This window comes from Pleurodeles waltl, chromosome 6 (genome assembly GCF_031143425.1).
Source record: "Pleurodeles waltl isolate 20211129_DDA chromosome 6, aPleWal1.hap1.20221129, whole genome shotgun sequence".
NCBI classification, from domain to species: Eukaryota; Metazoa; Chordata; class Amphibia; order Caudata; family Salamandridae; genus Pleurodeles; species Pleurodeles waltl.
In genome coordinates, this window is record NC_090445.1 from 700,769,750 (window position 1) to 700,789,402 (window position 19,653).

At 45.0% G+C, this 19,653-nt stretch overlaps 1 protein-coding gene across 1 annotated transcript in view; it reads right to left on the bottom strand.

The window, feature by feature from the left end:
• Nucleotides 1-19,653, bottom strand: part of LOC138302025 (lectin-like) — a 157,034-nt gene that overhangs the window by 37,815 nt on the left and 99,566 nt on the right. The window lies entirely within an intron of this gene.

Here is a 19,653-nt window from a genome sequence, read left to right on the forward strand (position 1 = left end):
ATGATCCAGGCTATGAAGGGTGAATGTCAAATGAGGGTGTGGAGTTACTTAGAAATGCAAGCAGCATTGAAGTTCTGGCTGAGACTGACTAAAGAAGGTATCCTCAAAATTGTGTGCCTCTATAAAAAGGAAATAAGGAAAAGTGACTTGAATTGGGCCTCCCAAGTGAGAGGAGGGCTGGAGAAGATTTGTGTTACTTTGGGTTTAATTGTCGATCAGTGGAACAGAGAACATCAGATCCCTAAGCAGGAGCTGTGTGCCATGGTGTAGGAGGCTGGCCTGGCTTATAGTGGGTACATTGTGGTACTTACACCTTGTGCCAGGTCCAGTTATCCCTTATTAGTAGGTTCAGCTTAGGCTGATAGAGGTAGCTATAGCAGAGCAGCTTAGGCTGAACTAGGAGACATGCAAAGCTCCTACTATATCACTTAGTACTATATCATAAGAAAACACAATACTCAGAGTTACTAAAAATAAAGGTACTTTATTTTAGTGACAATATGCCAAAAGTATCTCAGATGATATACTCCCTTAGGAGGTAAGTAATATACGCAACATATACACACACAAACCAAATCAGGTAAGTAAACAGTTAGAAAAGTAGTGCAAACATTGTCGAACACAATAGAATGCAATAGGGAGAAATAGACTCAGGGGCAACACAAACCATATACTCCAAAAGTGGAATGCGAACCACGAATGGAACCCAGGCCTACTGTAGTGTGTAGAGGGTCGCTGGGAGTGTAAGAAAGCACTAAGGGTGTCCAAGATACCCCATCCCAAGATACTGAAAAGTAGGAGTAAAGTTACCCTACTACCTCAAAAAGACAATAAAGTTGAGATACGGGATTCTGCAAGGACAACAACTGACTGCAAAACACTGAAGATGGATTCCTGGACCTGAGGACCTGTAAAGGAAGGGGACCAAGTCCAAGAGTCACGCAAGTGTCCGGGGTGGGCAGGAGCCCACTAAACCCCAGATGAAGGTACAAAAGGGCTGCCTCTGGGTAGAACAAGCCAAAGATTCTGCAACAACGGAAGGTGCCAGGAACTTCTCCTTCAGTCAGAAGAGGTCCCATGGCGTGCTGTAGGATGCAGAATTATTTCCATGCAGAAAGACCGCAAACAAGCCTTGCTAGCTGCAAGGGTTGTGGTTGAGGATTTTGGGTCCTGCCAGGGCCCAGGAAGGACCAGTAGGTCACCCCTTGGAGGAGGAGACAGAGGGGGCACTCAGCAACACAGAGAGCCCACACAGAAGCAGGCAGGACCCACAGAAGTACCTGAACAGGCACTTAGAATATCTGAGGACGATGGTCGACTCAGAGCAACAAAAGAGGGTCCCACAACATCGGAGTCCAACTCAGTGAGTTGGGCAATGCCTCACGGAGTGCTGGGGACATGGGCTAGGCTTTGCACAAAGGAAGTCTTGCAAAAGTGCACAGAAGCCCTAGCAGCTGCAGGTCACGCAGTACACAGGATTACTGTCTGTCGTGGGGAGGCAAGGACTTACCTCCACCAAATTTGGACAGAAGGGCCACTGGACTTTTGAAGATACTTGGACCCAGCTCCTGTGTTCCAGGGACCAGGCTCGTCAGGATGAGAGGAGACCCAGAGGACCAGTGATGCAGAAGTTTGGTGCCTGCGTTAGCAGGGGGAAGATTCCGTAGACCCACAGGAGATTTCTTCTTGGCTTCCAGTGCAGGGTGAAGGCAGACAGCCCTCAGACCATGCACCACCAGGAAACACTTGAGAAAACCGGCAGGATGAGGCGCTACAATGTTGCTGGCAGTCTTCTTGCTACTTTGTTGCGGTTATGCAGGTGTCCTGGAGCAGTCAGTGGTCGATCCTTGGCAGAAGTCGAAGAGGGAAGTGCAGAGGAACTCGGGTGAGCTCTTGCATTCGTTATCTGGTGGGATGTTCACAGGAGAGACCCTAAATAGCCCTCAGAGGAGGACTGGCTACAGAGAAAGGTAAGCACCTATCAGGAGGGGTCTCTGACGTCACCTGCTGGCACTGGCCACTCAGAGCTGTCCATTGTGCCCTCACACCTCTGCATCCAAGATGGTAGAGGTCTGGGACACACTGGAGGAGCTCTGGGCACCTCCCCTGGGAGGTGCTGGTCAGGGGAGTGGTCACTCCACTTTCCTTTGTCCAGTTTAATGCCAGAGCAGGGCTGGGGGTATCCCTGAACCTTGAGTAGACTGGCTTATGCAAGGAGGGCACCATCTGTGCCCTTCAAGGCATTTCCAGAGGCCAGGAGAGGCTACTCCTCCCAGGCCATTTACACCTATTACCAAAGGGAGAGGGTGTAACACCCTCTCTCAGAGGAAATCCTTTGTTCTGCATTCCTGGGACCAGGCTGCCCAGGTCCCAGGGGGGCAGAAACCTCTCTGAGGCGTTGGCATCAGCGGTAGCTGCAGAGGAGATCCCGGAAAGTTAGTTTGGCAGTACCCAAATTCTATGCTGGAGACCCGGAGATGCATGGAATTGTCACCCCAATACCAGAATGGTATTGGGGTGACAATTCCATGATCCTAAACATGTTACATGGCCATGTTCGGAGTTACCATGGTGAAGCTATATAAATAGGTATTGACCTATATGTAGTGCACAAGTGTAATGGTGTCCCTGCACTCACAAAGTCCGGGACATTTTCCCTGAACTATGTGGGGACACCTTGGCTAGTGCCAGGGTGCCCACACACTAAGTAACTTTGCACCTAACCTTCACCAAGTGAGGGTTAGACATATAGGTCACTTATAATTTACTTAAGTGCAGTGTAAAATGGCTGTGAAATAACGTGGACACTATTTCACGCAGGCTGCGGTGGCAGTCCTATGTAAGATTTGTCTGAGCTCCCTATGGGTGGCAAAGGAAATGCTGCAGCCCATAGGGATCTCCTGGACCCCCAATACCCTGGGTACCTAGGTACCATATACTGTAGTGAATCCTAGTTCATTTTAATGGGATAGCAGGAGTTAGCTTAGCCTCTGGCTTGTAGACTCGTGCCCCATTAGAACTCCAGACAGATATACTGATTCACATCCCTCTCGTTCCTTTCAGGACGCACCGAATAGACGTAGCGAGAGAGGGTGCCGTCAAGATCAACGTCCGGAATATGTGAAAGAAAAGAAAGACTCACCACAGTCTACCATTAAAAAAGAAGAAAAGACTCCTCAGCAAAAGCCACAGTTTAAAAAGAAGAAAGTGGCAGCACTGACAGTTAAAAATGCCAGTAGTATTGAGAATACTGTTGAGGAACAAAAGGTGGGGAGTGACTCTGTTGGACAGCACGGCAGAGGTCACGATATGTCGCCGGAGTCTGAAAGATCATCTGGATGCGACAGCAACTAGCGATTACATCGCGTTGAAACAGCAGATGGCCACGTTCTTCCCCCGATAGGGTTTATGATTTAACCGTTCAGATAGAGGGAGACGTGAAACGCACTATTAGTGTAATATTTTGGGATGAACTTACTAGTGATATCCTATTGGCCGAGAGAGACTGGCCACCTGAACACGTCTGCAAGCTCCCGCATGGGGAAGATGTCATTTTGCCTTCTTTCTCCGATCTTGTTCCCGAAGCAGCAAAAGAAGCCTATGCTGCTGAATGGGCTTTAGCGCAGGCACCTGCACTATACCGTAATCATGTAGGTTGGGACAAGGAGTCTCCTTGTCATATTATTCCTGTTAGGTCTACACCTCAACCGCAGCCAAAATACCCTGTTAAACATGAAGCAAAAGCTCTGGTGAAGGAGATACTATCACAACTTGAGTACCAGGGAGTAATTGAGCCATGTACGTCCGCAATGAATAATCCATTATTCCCCGTTGCAAAGCCAGATCATTCATATAGAATAGTGGTTGATTATAGACACTTAAATAGTTATACACGCACATATGCTATACAAAACTCACACAGCACAGCACTGATAAACAATATAGTGCGTAAAAAATATAAAACTACATTGGATATATCTGAAGGATTTTTCTGCCAAAATTTAGCATGTGAAAGTAGGGACCTAAGTGCATTTTCATTTGGCTCTCAGAAACGCTTTTGTCGTTTACCTCAAGGCTATAAAAATAGCCCAGGCCTTTTTTCAGTCCGTGTAACATCAATTTTACACCCGATTGATTCCGATGCATTGTCCTATGTGGATGATATCTATCTCACTGACAACGCCCTTGACATTCATCTTGCGAGGGTCAATCGGATCATTTTGGGATTTGCAGACCTCAGTTATAAATTAAATTTTAAGAAAAGCAAGATAGCCTTTCTTAGTGTGTTGTTCCTGGGATATGAGCTATCAAACGAAGGGAAGAGCCTGGCCCCGCACTTTCTAGAAAAGTGTGCTCAACTACAGCCTCCAAACACACTTATGAAATTACAGTCATTACTGGGTTTCTTCAATTTTGACAGAATATACATTCCAGATTATGCAGAAAGCATCAAGCCACTTTATGACTTAATTCAGCCCAATTTTTCTAGCAGATGATGGACGATTGAACACACACACATCCTTAGGGACATGCACCGGGACATGCTAGAAGCTAAACACTTACACACACGTGACAATAAAACAAATTTGATCATCAGAATAATTGCTGGTGCCCTTGGATTTACTTATGTCACCTTTAATGAGGATGACACAGTGCCGATAGCACTGGGTGTAGTGAATCCTAGTTCACTTTAATGGGATAGCAGGAGTTAACTTAGCCTCTGGCTTGTAGACTCGTGCCCCTGTCACCTAATGACTTTTAACCTACTTAGCTTGCTCTGTCTTAGCCCATTTAATTATTTATTTCTTCTAAGATGGCTGTCTTGTTTATAGTTAGGCCACTTGTTATGAGTTACATTATCAGTGTCACCGTGCCAAGGCGTCAAGATCAAGCACCAAAGAAACAAACAGTAGGTGTTCACACTTAGGGATTTTCCCTCTCTATACTTTAGAGGTATTGTTGATATTAATTGCCGTCCCAAGCATGCCTGTTATCTATTGTTTAGGAATACACCTACGTCAGGGGACCTTGTAGATCTGTATAAATACATCACACTTTAGACAGATAATCAGAGGAATTCTGACCAGAGGGCATCGCCACCATCGCTGATACCGATGCTGCAGTCATCTTGACGCTGACCCAGTCTTCGTGTCCCTGCGGAGTCTGAGATAGAGACCTCATTCCAAGGTAACAAGGGTTTGGGGCTCCTCTCATGGACACAGCATTGGCAGATTAAGTTTAACAAACCCAGCTCTCCTTTAGGTAGGAGGTTAGGCCTTTTTCTTAGGATAGTAGGGAATCTTACATCTCATATATCTTTTCTATGTATTGCAAAATGATGGGGGTCTTCGTAACAATGACTCTTGTCTTCACAATACTGTTACTTGCTATATTCATATATATATATATATTCATGATTATCCTAATCATTGCAGTCCATGCAACTTATCGCAAATTGCAGTTCTGTTAAATAAAAAGCTATTATAACTTTACTGCATCTGTTTCATTGCCTGTGTTTGTATGAGACATAAAATATCTGTGAGAAAAGGGTAATCTCCGTTTAACCACGACACTCCCTGAGATGTCTTATTTTTGGGTCCATGCGTAAACGGCTGCCATAAATCACCTTTTACTATTGTGTTTCTGGTGAGGTGCTGCTAGTGAGCCGGTAAGGTTGGGATAACAGTTGCGACTTGTTGTAGGAAAGACGCAGTCGCCTACAAACAAAAGTACTGTCATCCTTAAACCAGCAGTCTTGCCCAGAGCAAGAGTCCAAACTACGACAATACTAGGGAATTACAAGGGTGTTCCAGTGTGCCAATCAGAATTGGTAAAATTAGTCACTAGCCTGCAGTGCCAATTTTAAAAGCAGAGAGAGCATAAACACTGAGGTTCTAGTTAGCAGAACTTCTGTGATACAGTTAGGCACCACACAGGGAACACATACAGGGCATACTTTATGAATACTGGTGTCCTGGCTAGGAGGATTCCAGTGACACATAGGGAGAAACAAACATACATACAGTAAAAATGGGGGCAACATGCCAGGCAAGATGGTACTTTCCTACACATGGTAAATAAAGGTGCCAGAGAAGTGGATTTATCTTATCTAGAGGGTAAAATATCTACCCAGTTAATGGTGCGTGGTTGGAGAAATTAGGATACATTTCATTATACAGAGACCCTGCCTAACCCTAAGTTCAGGAATGTGGTATTAAAATTTATGGTTGAGGTAAACTCAAGGACCTAGAGGACAGAAGCTGCAGGGAAACATCTGTTTTTTTGGCATTCCGGAACAGGCTGAGGAAACAGATGTCAGAACCTTCCTTCAAGATCTTTTCCTGACCCTCACAGGACTCAAATGTATTCCCTCTTTGGAGTTCTAAGGAGTACACAGAATGCGTCCTATATGTAGACACTTGATGGACCGGGTAAGCCCCATAATACCATGCTTTCTCTGGCATAAACATGTGTTAGACCTGGCATGCTTGACGTGGTCTCCCCAGTATTTTTTTACCTCTACTTCCCATTTTTTGACTGTGGGCTGGACTTTACTTTTGCTGGTTTTGGAGCTCTGGACACTTTACCACGGCTGCCCTGTGCTAAAGTACAAGTGTTCCCTGTGTAAATTGTATATGTAATTAGCTTGTCCTTGATATGCATATTTGATTTACTAGTAAGTCCCTAGTAATGTGCACTAGAGGTGCCAAGGGCCTGTAAATCAAATGCTACTAGTGGGCCTGCATCACTGACTGTACCACCCACATGAGTATCCCTGTTAAACATGGCTCAGGCCTGCCACTGCAGTGTCTGTGTGTGTAGTTTTTAAACTGCCAATTCGACCTGGCAGGTGTACCCATCTGCCAAGCCCAACACTTCCCTTTTTATACCTGTAAGGTTCCCTAAGTTAGGCCGTAGGTAACACCATGGGCAGTATGCAGTGTATTTTAAAGGTAGGACATGTACTGGTGTGTTTTACATGTCCTAACAGTGAAATACTATCAAATTCGGTTTTCAATGTTGGAAGGCCTATCTCTCTCATAGGTTAACATGGGTGCTGCTTTTAAATAACTTTTAAGTGCAGTTTCCTTTTGGGAGCAGATAGAAGTTTGGAGTTTGGCGTCTCTGAACTCACAATTTAAAAATATATCTTTTAGTAAAGTTGTTTTTTAGACTGTCAGTTTGGAAATATCACTTTTAGAAAGTTATAATTTTATTATCTAAACCATTCTGTGACTCTGCCTGCTTGTGTATTCCTTGTCTGTCTGTCTGAGTCAGACTGACAGTTGGGCTGATTGTGAATCTCCACTAGACAGTGACACAAAGGGATCTGGTGAGTAGCCTGCATAACCTTATGGGCCATAGAATGGATGCAGGAGTGGTAATTTACACTCACAATGCTTGTGCCTGCCCTCACACAATGTATCCTCCAACCCCCTGGTGTGAGTCTGGAGCCAGGCCTGGACAAGGCAGGATCTGGTGAACAACGGAGACTTTCCTTTGAAGTTTGCCTACTTCAAAGGCAGAAAAGGGTATAAGTAGTGGACCCAACCCCCCCAGATTTTTAGAACACTTCTGGAACCAAGAGGAACCTCTCCCAAGGAGAAGAGCTGAAGAAATGGAGGAGGAGTACTGACCCTTTGATGTGTGTGCTTTGCTGGGTTGGCCTACAGTTGCTGCTTCTGCCTTGGAGAGGACAAAGACTGGACTTTGCTGTGTATTCTGCTTGTGAAGTTTCTCCAAGGGCTTGGACTGAACTAGCCCCCTGTTCTGAAGTCTCAGGGCAATCAACAACTTTCTCTCCCAGCCCCTGGACTTTCTACTGAAACTCCTACTCTGCCAAGAGCTGCCTAATCAAGTCCCTGGGCCCTTGGAAGGAGAAGCTGGTGAAAAACCAAGAAGAACCAAGTGAACTGACTTTGAACGACTCCGGACTGATGCCACTGCCAGATCCCACCTGCAACTGAAACCGTGGTCCTTGCTGGAGTGTGATGACCCCGCAGGCCCAATGCCGCCACAGCCTTGCTGAAGTCCATGACTCTATGAGCCCCGAAGTGCTGTATGACCGTCGTCCATGACACCCGAATTCGATGCACCATGCCGTGACCGCTGGGTATCGACCCCGCCAGAAGTGCTCAGATCCAATGTTTCGCACCGACGGTGCCTCACCCCAACAACAAGGACCAGATGCATCTGCTCTTTCGTTCTGTGCACCGGAACCAACGCTGCTGTGGATCCAGCGACACCTCGATCCCAGACTTGTTTCCGCATTTTTACAAGGTACTGTACCTGGGGGTCCGTGTGACTCCGTGACCAGCTCTTTTAGCTTCAGATTGTTGGGAACTACTCTGTCACAACACTGTGATATCACTAATTCAAAGCATGTGTGTTTCCAAGCACTATATTGAAGTTTAATCTTTAAAAAATCATAACTTTGCTTATGTATGTTGGATTTTTGTCATTTTGATCATGTTTTACTCAGACAGATCAGATATTTGGCTATTTTTCTAACCTGGTGTTAAGTCCTTTTGTGGTGTTTTCACACTGTTACTGCGTGTGATTGTACAAATTGCCTCTGAGATAAGCCTGACTGCTTGTGCCAAGCTGCCAAGGGGTTGAGCCAGGCTTATCTGAGCTGTGTATCTCCCTTATCCTGACTAGAGTGAGGGTCCAGGCTTGGACAGAGTGCGTACTGACTGCCAACCAGAGACCCCATTTCTTACAACAAGTCTGGCAGATCACGGTAGCAGCCTGTCCCCATGGCCTGTATGTTTTCAAAGGACACAAAATACACATTGTTGTTGACTTTTCCTGTGAAACTAATGATAAACTGAGGGTGTACTTGGCCCCACGATCCTAATTGTGCCAGTTGGGTATTAGGTTTGGACTTTTTGAGCCTGCCCGGATGTGGATAACTAACGACGGCAGCTCCAGGGATTTCTTAGATCTTGATGTGCACCTCCTCTTTCTAGGTGGCCTCTCGCACCAATCAATACATCATGCACCGCACGGCCCGTCTCCCACCTTTCATCATGTGGATACATTCATGCCGCCTTGCATCTACAAAGGCAACCAAACTTTGGAAGACACCTTCAAGTGAGCCATGGTCCTGGATCAACTGCCGAGATCCCAGGATGGCAGAGAAATGACTCTCCAAGTGATGGTGGCCCTGACTGAAGTCCAGGGTCATGACAAGTCTGGATCACTGCTGAAACCTTTGTTTACCAAGGGCTAATATGTAGCCTGCAGCCTGACCCTAGTCCTGAGGCTTAGCAATAAACTGATTGTGGCCCCTGTGACCCATAGAAGGAGCACTTGAGTATATCCTTTGAATGTCATTGTCGATTTCCCATGAAGCCTAAACTTTTTGACCCACAACTGATTCCTCAGGGATGCCCACTAAATGCCTTATCTTGAGACAAAATGAAAATATGCTAGTTATGACTAAACCTCTGTGTACTGATGTGCGACAAAGGGAAGTGGTTCATTGGACTACTTAAGTTTGTTCATGCTTCACACTGTCCTGCCTCTTGCTAATCTAACATGAACGCTCACTGCATGGCACCCTCCAGGGACGTATTCAGGGTTATTGTAATGTATCTCTATTTCTCTGAAATGTAAAGGGTTGCCCTGCCCTGCAAATGCCTGGTTACAGCCTATCCGTTTGACACCTCCTTTGGTCACATCTGGCTAGTATTACTACTGGTGCACATGGTGCCTCTTTTGAGGGGGGGTACTGTTTGCCTTATTATTGGGATGTCCTGCTATACATCCCAGCATAGCCAAATCTCTATGACCTTTTGTTAGACCACAAAGGATGGCGTACAGGGTGGTCTCCTCCCTGCTGGCATTGGTGATCCCCATTGTCGCACCTGATGCAGATCCTTCATATGAGACTTCCACATGTTGTGTTCCCAAGCTGTAACAGTGACTCATGTTTTGCTCATACATGCCTCTTCATTATGTTGGGACTTATAGTCTCATAGGATTTTATTACTGTTTTTTGTTCAACATTGTTTTCTGAACTGGTATACCCGCTGCTCTGATGTTGTTTTGTCTCATGGTGTCTGTCCGAACCTCCTGAATTGACTATGTGGCTCTGCTTGACCATTTCCCCAACACCCCCCTCCTCTCTGCAGTCTCCCCTCCTTCATATCCCTATTGCCACTTCCCCCTCTACATGGTTACTGGCCCTACCCTTCAGGAGGGTGATAGATGCTTCCTGCATGACTGACAGGCGTCCTCCCACATACCGTCTTGGTCACATCCCTCCCCCATGACTATGAATACCTGAGACCCTATCCATTCCCAGTGAACCCATCCTTTTTTGTTTTTAGTCCACATACCCAGCTCTAAAATCACTTTATTTTACCCCTGTATACCTTTGAGGCTGCCCTCCCCTCGGGGACTCCAGGAGCATTGGTGGAACAAGTCTAGACCTGTTCACAGTACCTGCTGTTTACAGTCTTTGGCCCCCAATGAGGACCTCCTAGGTCTGGTGCCACTCTTTTCTGGTTTTCTCTCCCTTCCCCCTTCACCTTCCACCTCACCCCATCACCCCAGACCCCGGTAACAACAGAAGCATCCTTCTCCACAGAGTCAGAGGGATCCCCTGCATGCCTTTTCTTTGCATTTTACTCCCCTTGCCCCTTCTCTCCCTACTTGTTCTCCCCCACTCATTCTCCTGCCCCCCTAGCCCCCACCAGGTGCCTCCTATCCACCCCTGGACTTCCTCCGGCCCACCAATCTTTGTTATCTCCCGGCCTGATCTACACAGCCTGTGAGCCATGTGACCACACGCCCTTGGCCAGCTCAATGGCTTCCCCAACTCCCATGGATTCCACCTTGTTGTGCACCATATACTGGAATGTTAATTGACTGACTCACTATGTAAAACAGAAAAAGGGCTGTCCTACCTGCAGTCTAAACGTGTGGATGGGATTAATCTACCATATCCCTGAGTATTGTTTTTAATCATGTCAGGGGTTTCAGTAGTAGAATAAATTTACAGATCTGTTACCTCTAGTCACTTTTAACTATTCTCACACCAATCCTTCACGATTTTTGACCGGTTATACATCATTTCCAAAAGATCTCCGGCAAAGAGCCCCTATGTGGGGCCTGTCAGGCATTGCAGTGCCGGCCTGACGAGGAGCTTGGTCCTATGATGAAGCATGTCACCGGTCGGTGAGTGAGGGCCCTTGCTTCGACCATTTTTGGTTTCCGTCAAATGCAGAACCATTTAGTTTGAAAGAAACCTATTGGTAATTTTGGAACCGTGTGTATCTTTTTTTGATTTATTGACTGTCGGGAGCTTTACACACGGGTCCAGGAGTTCTTCCTCCGAATCTCCCACTTTCACCCCTCCTTGTTGTTGTTTTTTGATGTTTAGCCACCTTCCCTGATGGCATATCTATCCCTTGCCTCAATAGTGATGGCAAGAAGCTACTCAAGTGGGAAATAAGCAAAACTGAGATAGCGCAGGCCATCTCTAGGCTCTCTTACCACAAAGCACCCATGAAGTTCTATAAATGGACAGGCAAGGATACAGTGGACTCCTTATATGAAGCCTTCTGCGAGACAGAATGTATGGGCTCTCTGGGCTCCACTTCAAACAGAGCAGTGATATCAGTCCTACCTCTGTGAAAGCTATAGGACCATCTTTTTGCTCAATGGAGACATTAGAATTCTGGAAGATTTACTGGTACGTACAAAGGTGGGCTTCGTCTTGGGTCACTCCTGCAGAAATCATTCTGCATACCTCCAAGAAGATGCCCTTGCACTCTCTTTAGATGCCGAAAAAGCTTTCAACAGGATTGAGTGGTAGTGCATTTTTGCAATCCTATTCTACTCTGGGCTGCGGGATGATTTTATTGCCAAGGTTCGCTGGCGCTGTGACACACCTACGGTCCAGGTGAGCTGTGGAGGCTTTCTCTCTGACCCATTCCCTATATACGGGAGTGGACGCAACAGGGTTGCCCACTGTTGTTCCTCTCGGTCATCGAACTCTTGGCAGCCTCAATCCAACACTTGCCGCCTATACATGAAGTCCCTCTTTCAGGTGGCACATCCATGATATATCTCTATGCGGATGATATCCTACTCACTCTCACAGCCCTTCTGCGCTGCCTCCCGGATCTGCAAAATATCCTCATGGACTTTTCGGTTATCTTGTGCTATAGAGTGCATTGGGACAAAAGTGAGTTATTACCCCTTCATGAATCACTACAGGCATGGTTAATTACGGTTTCCTGTTGTGAGGGACCCCAACTTGCCTTAGATATCTGGGACTACATGTTGACAGAGCCCTAGATTGAATGGTAGCGGGCAACTTCACCCCCTTGATAGCACACATGAAACTTCATTTTGAGAAATGGTCACACCTGGGCCTTTCTCTCTGGGAGAGGTTCCAAGCAGTGTGAATGGTGACATTACCATGGTATACCTACATCCTGGGCATACTGTCCCTACTGGTCCCTATACCCCTGCTCCGCTTTAAAGACAAATGTATATACTCCTTAATCTGCAGGATTTCCCAACCACGCCTAGCCAGCACCAAACTCTTGGCTCCTCGCATAAGCAGCAGTTTGGGAATTCCCGCAGTGGAAGACTACGCATTAGCTTTCCACCTTTCTCGATTGACCTACCTGCTATGCAGGATATAGGACTAGTCATTGTGGGTACAAGTAGAATGTATGCTTCTGGCGTGTTCCTGGGGCCTGAACCCACTATATGGGAATGGAGCCACTGTAATTCATCCTGTCGACCCAATGCTGAGTGTGATGAGAAAGTCATGGCATTGGGCCCACCACCTATTCAGTGTGAACTCCAACCTCCAGGAGCATGCCCCCCTTTGGGGCAATGGTAACCTATGCATCGGTGCCCAGCCAATGAACTGGAAAGAGTGGTGCCTAGCGGGCATAGACAGCATCAGTCAAATTCTCACTGGGGGTGCCCTTAAGTCCTTTGCATCACTTCGGGAGATGTTCAGTTTCTTGCAGCACCAGTCTTGGAAATATCTTCAGCTGCAGCACTGCCTTCACCACTGTATGAGGCCTAAACCTTGGGTCATCTAACCCTCACCAGTGGTATCCTATCTGAGAAAGTGGGGACGCTTCTGTGGAGTACCGTCAGGTTTTTACAACCTTTTGACATATCAGCTATTTTCCCTTCTCCTACAGACTAACCTCCACACTAAATGACAGACCATTTTACAGATGGACTATGAAGCGGAGGATTGGACCAAAGTATTGGAGGCCCTCGACCATGGAACGTGTGAGACTTGCATGAAATTCAGACTCTTCAAAACCCTGCAAGACTGGCATGGGACACTGGTGAAACTAGGGGCAGCAGGCGTATTGCACCAAGTGAATTGTTGGTGCTGCCCCCATACCCACTGCGATTTATTTTTACCCACTGCGATCTTGTGCACATTCTGTGTGATTGTCCTCCCATCAGAGCCTATTGGGACACAGTCGGGAATATACTACATAAGACCCTACTGGTTGAACTCACTCTCTCCTGTCATCTGATCTTTCTCCATGATATGATGGAGCCTCCAGACCTCTCATGCCTGCAGCCCCATCTACTGCACATGGCACTTACTACAGCTAAGCTCTGTTTACTTCATCACTGGTGCTCCCCCACACCCCTTTCTCGTGATGAATGGCTGTCGGCAAAGTATTGGACAGCTTCCCATGAGAGAGTCATTTATAGCCTGCAGGACAGGATGGAAGCCTTCAAATATTGGCACCCTTCCTCCGGGGTGCCACACATCCACCCTGAGCTCAGCCCAAGTCCCCCTCCATATGCAGCATCAATGGATGTGGCCAATGGATCTGACATGGTTCTGCTTAGACACATCCATCCTTTCCCTCACTGCTGCTGCAAATAAACGCCCCACCCCGCTCCTCTCCCCTCTTTCTTTTTCCCCCACCCTTCCCTTGCACTATTTCACCCACCCCTAATCCCTGCTTTTCCTTAATTCTCCCCTTACCCTCATCCCGCCTTGGACACTTACCCACTTACTTACCTGCTTACCCACCCACCCACTTTCTCACTTCCCCATGGATGCAAACACGCGACACCCCTATGTGACCACAGCCTGCTCCTCCTGGCGACCCAGTGTATCCCTGTATGACCCAACCCACCCTACCCTTCTGCACCATTTATACATCCAAGGGCCGAATTCAGGCATCCCTACTTTCATTACTTGACCTTCCTACTAAGCACACTGTATGTCCTACCCCCAGTTGAAAATGTGTGCCATTACAGCACCTGGACATGTTTGCATGCTGGAACTGTGATAGGATGCATCAGCTGTTGTCCTCCTGCTTTAATATGCTCCTCCTCATGTTTCTTTCTTGCATCATTACATCATTTGTTTTTGAACCCCATGTATCCCTTTGTGATGCTCCCCATAAAAAGAATTGCAAAACGCACAAAAAAAGAAAGTACCAACAACCACTTCCAAAGCTACTCCACAGACTTGCTGGCTTGCCCCCTGTTCTTCCTGGGATCTCAGGGACATCAAAGATCTTGAGATCAGCATGATTGCTGCTCTCTCCATTATCTCAACCTGTCTCCGGTCTCTGCTTGGTACTACCGTGTCAGATTTACAGCTGGGAAGTGAGCGTGGTATGCGCACTGTGCAGTTGCCAGTTTTATCAGACTTCAATCAACTTATTCTACTTAGACAAAGGTCCCAGCACTTCTGACCTTTGTACCGGGTGGAGCCCCCATCTTCACATCTTGCACTGCTACACACTGGAGGAAATCATTCTCCAGTGTGGCCCCTTTCACCTGCATGCAGCGAGGAGCTGTGCCTGCCCTCACCACATCAAAGGAAAACCTCCAATGCGGCCCAGTGTGGCTGAACCTGGTGCCGAGTGACATCGACACACAGACACATTGTGGGAGTGCATGAGCGGCTTAGCGCAACTCTGGCTGTGTGCGCTTTCCTGAGCATCAACTTTGGAAATCTGACACATTCCCAGACTTGTAAATCTGGGAATGCATCAGATTCCGTTGGGTTCCATGGGTGTTGTGGGGGAATACCTCAAGCAAAACCCATAGAATGCCCCTTTCACACAGTGTTATGCATGAAAGGGGTCCATATTTACAAAGCCATGAAAATCCATGCATGGTAGCTTTATTACGTGGCCCATGAAAAGCCATGCATGGTAGCTTTATTACGTGGCCTTGTAAATATGGGCTGGCACACTGTGCCACTGGAGCATAAAAGAAATAATGCTCCGGTGGCTCAGTGTGCCACTAGGGCCTTGTAAATGAAGCCCTGAGATTGCATGGCGCACCTTTTGCTTAATTTCAATACTGAAATAGCTTGATTGGATTTTTGTTATTTTGGTCATAATTCTAATAGATAAACAGCATCTATTTTCCTAATACTGTAGGGAGTCTTCATGGGGTTAGTATAGGTAATTAAGTTTGCACCCATGTTTATACAATAAAAATCTGTACTTACAATATTTCAATTTCATCCCAATAGATCCATATTCAAGAAGATCTGCCGGTGTCTTCCAATACCTATCCGGTGATCCTCGCTTCTTTCGACCAGTGGAGACAATGTATTTACAGATTTACCCTTTAATTAGCCCTAGGTCAACAGCACACATCTGATAACAAAATTTGAGAAATTATGCTACTGTGCAACCTTACTGGTGAATTGTGCACCCTGGATCTGCAACTGGTTGGATGCCTTGTATAATTCAGAAAGGGAGCAGGGCAAATTATAGTGTCCCCCATTCAGTATTCAATCTGCCAAGCCCAGAAAGAAAATATACATTTTAGCATCTGAATTTTAGGATTGGTGGATATATGTTCTCTTCATTTTGTTTTTTTGACTTTATATTACAAAAAATGGCAGTACATAAAAATGTAGCAATTGAAAAAGCAACAGGACTAGCTTGTTGTCCTGATTTTGATGTGCTAACTCATGCAAACAAAGGCATGCACAAATCATGCAAAAATCATGCTTGCATGCATTAGCATGTTAAAGTCAAACCTATTAGAAGTGTCAACGATGGGTGTGCCGAGAGTGAGCACTGCAAGACTCCAGTGGCTTTTGCTGTTTGTAAGTGAGTGAGTAGTACAAACCTGGATTACCATAAGCTGTTAGCAAGTATCCTGTGAGTGAGCAGATGCTTGTTATTAGGGGCCTGATTTAGAGTTTGGTGGATGGGGTTACTGTCATGGATATCCGTTCCGCCGTACTACGATTCCATAATATGCTATGGAATTCGTAATATGGCAGATTGGGTATCTGTAATGTTTGTGATGGAGTAGCCCATCTGCCAAACTCTAAATCAGGCCCTAGGAGTATTATGAGTAAGTCAAACAAGCATCATTAGATTGGAACAGAATATAGACCCTGGCAACACACTAAAAATGGCCATCATTAGTGAATCAGATAGGTAAATAAGTGATCCATATTTAGTCATTTTTGAATTTGTAATGACTCATTGGATAGGTTGTTTTGCCAGCTTGAGGAGACTACATGTATTTGTGCTTGTTACAGTCAATGTAAGTGTTAATATAAGTTAAATCAACAGTAAAAACGGGCCCACAAGGCCAAAATCCTAAAGAAAAACCAAAAAAAGGGCACTCACACTATCAGACCAGTTCCTCGGGCACTACCTGACTGCCTAATATGCCAGTCCAACTTTCCACACAGTTTAACAGTATCATAGGCTGCTACCAGATCTCCTGAGAGTTAGCAGCACTGGCCAAATCTTCTTGCAACAATTCTGTATTTTGCACTTCATTTTCTGAATGGCAAACTTTTATGCATTTGTTTGTTTTGGAACCTACAGTTCCTCAGCTATGTAGCCAAGAGACTTGTAATTGTCAGTCTGAAATATTAGCAAATAGTGAGAGGTAAAGACCTTACAAGTAATATCATGGAGGTATTTCACAACATGATTAGAGAGGAGACAAAAACCATGAATTTACTGAAAGCCACGTTGTTATTGTCATTAAACCAGTAGACAAGGGGGAGGCATAGTTGTTGACTACAACAATGAATTAATGTAAAAGACTTCTTCAGTACCCAAAAAACAACAAGATCCTATAAAATTGACCCTACACCAGAGTTGAAGTTGGAGATAAAACAATTGATAGAGTTAAAAATTATAAGATTATATCCATTAAGGGGACGAAATTCCTTTATATCAGTAACCCTGTCACACCATATTCCTACACTCTTCCAGAACTACATAAGAGCAGGAACGCTGCCTCAGTAGTCTCAGGGATTGATTCAAAAGACTTCAGCATAAATGGAAGATACTTACGATCTATTCAATATATTGAAGGAGATTCAGTTTTATCCTGACCATAATCTACTAATGAGTTTAGACATTGAAAGCCTACATACAATTCTACCCCGGGACAAAACCCTTAAAGTCACACATGATACCCTAGAGCAGGGTGACTGGGAATACACAACACCAATATCTTTCATGCTAGAAATAACCAAAAATTTGCTTGAGTATGATGGCACCCTCTGCTTGCAGATATATGGAATTTCAATGAGAAGTACCTTCCCCTAAGTGTGACCTGTTATTATACCCACAATTTTGAAAGCAGATTTATTTTAAAGTCCAACACCACTTTTTAGAAGAGCATAATATTACGGAAAATATATATTGATGATGTGCTGGTGATCTGGTCAGGGGATCTTTTGTGTACCTTGCCTTTTTTCCTGTGGCCAAATGGTTGGGACAAGTTTTTAAAGTTTACACACACGGTCCTTGACGAGACTATATTCAAATAAGAATGCAGACAAGAACTCAAAACCCCACAGATAAAAACACACTTCTTAAGTTCAATAGTTTTCACCCTCGTCCACTCAAAGAAAACCTACCCTATGGCCAATTTCTAGAGCTTAGGAGGAATTGTAGTAAGATAGTAGATTTTAACCAACAAGCCAAGACCCTTTTGGAAAAATTGTAGGCCAGTGATTACCTGCAGACCATCATTAAAAAACCCTGAAAAGAGCCTGAAATTGAGAACAGAGAAGCACTCTTGGGACATATCACACATAACACACAATGCAGCAGAGATTCCTTTAGCTTGTGTTAAAACCTTTAATGTAGTTTCCAAGCAGGTAAAAAAAAATCATAAACAAAGATTGGTGAATATTTTACACAGGTTCACATAAATGGGAAAAACGTATGTTTTCTTATAACTGTGCAATACTTCTGAGGGATATGCTGATATCCACTAGAGTAAAGAAGTACAGGAATACTAGAACCATGGTCCTAAACTGCTGGGGGCTCCTAGACATTGCAGAGCACTATCGCCGTGGAAATTGTAGTATTTGCCACCTAACAGTCACAGCGAAGACTCTGGATCTAGAATTGGATTATTATAAACCATACAAATTGCAGTTCTACACAAGTAATTTATATGACACCTTGCCCCTGTGGGTTATAGTACATTGGCATGACTAGCAGAAAAATAAATACAACCTTGAATATGTGAGAACATAAGCAACATCCATTGAAAGAGAAGCACCACCAAGATGACAGAATATTTCCTGTCCACAGGACACACCACAAATGACCTGACATGGATGGTTAATGAACAACGTGCCAAAAGGAATCCAGATAAGTTATTGTTCGAGAAACAGCAAAAATGTATTTATCATCTATCCACTCACAAAGCTGGATTAAATGACAATACCCCTTGGAACATGGTTCTAATTTAGGATGAATATACAATGGGAGAGTGGGGTTTCACCAATGTTCACTGATATTCTCACTGATTAAAGATCTGGCAGATTTTTAGCACTGTATATGATGAAGGAGTGTAGGCGTTGCAAAGTGGATAGACACCACAATCCAAACACTGCAGTTCTGTACCTTTCCTATTCTTTGCCTAATATCTGCAATTCAACAATTTCCCTTTGTCTATGAATGGTGAATTGTAACACTACTGTTCTATTTTGACTCACTGCACATTTTTGATCCACACACTACATTGCGTGGATAAGAAGTATGTTTTTACACGTGTTTTTTCTCATGAAAGCTGTATTGTGCTCTGAATCTTTTATTTGGTTTGATAGAGACAATGTAAAGAAATAATCAAACGCTTCTACTTTTGAGACTTAATGCCCCTGGACTAGCTTTGGGTACCACTGCTAAGCCCTCAGCATTGTGATGCTTGAAGTCATTCGTGCATTAAGACCAGCAGTTATCTGTTAGAACTGCCGTCCTTACTCTGGTTGGGAGCTACGGTTGGTATAGCGTTGCGACACAATGACACATGTAACACACTTCTCACTGCTAAACATCTCACCCAGAAGATGCTTATTAAACTCTCAACTGCAGGCAAGAGCTAACATGCACAACTTACAGGATACCAAACAGAACTTTACTGGGCGCATTGGCTTGACGAAGTAAGTATCGGTGAAGGGATGGGGCTTCTTACAGATAGATTAGTGTCTCCGTGAGAGGCACAGGTAATTTAAAGAAAGATCTTAATCCATATACTCCATCTCCAGTGTGTGACTACAGGCGCCGTCTGTCTCCACGGCTCTATAATGATACGGGCAACACTATTTCATGTAGGTCAATTGGTCTGACTTTTTCAGCGTGGTTCTTTGAAATACATGTAATACACTGGTAATGATAA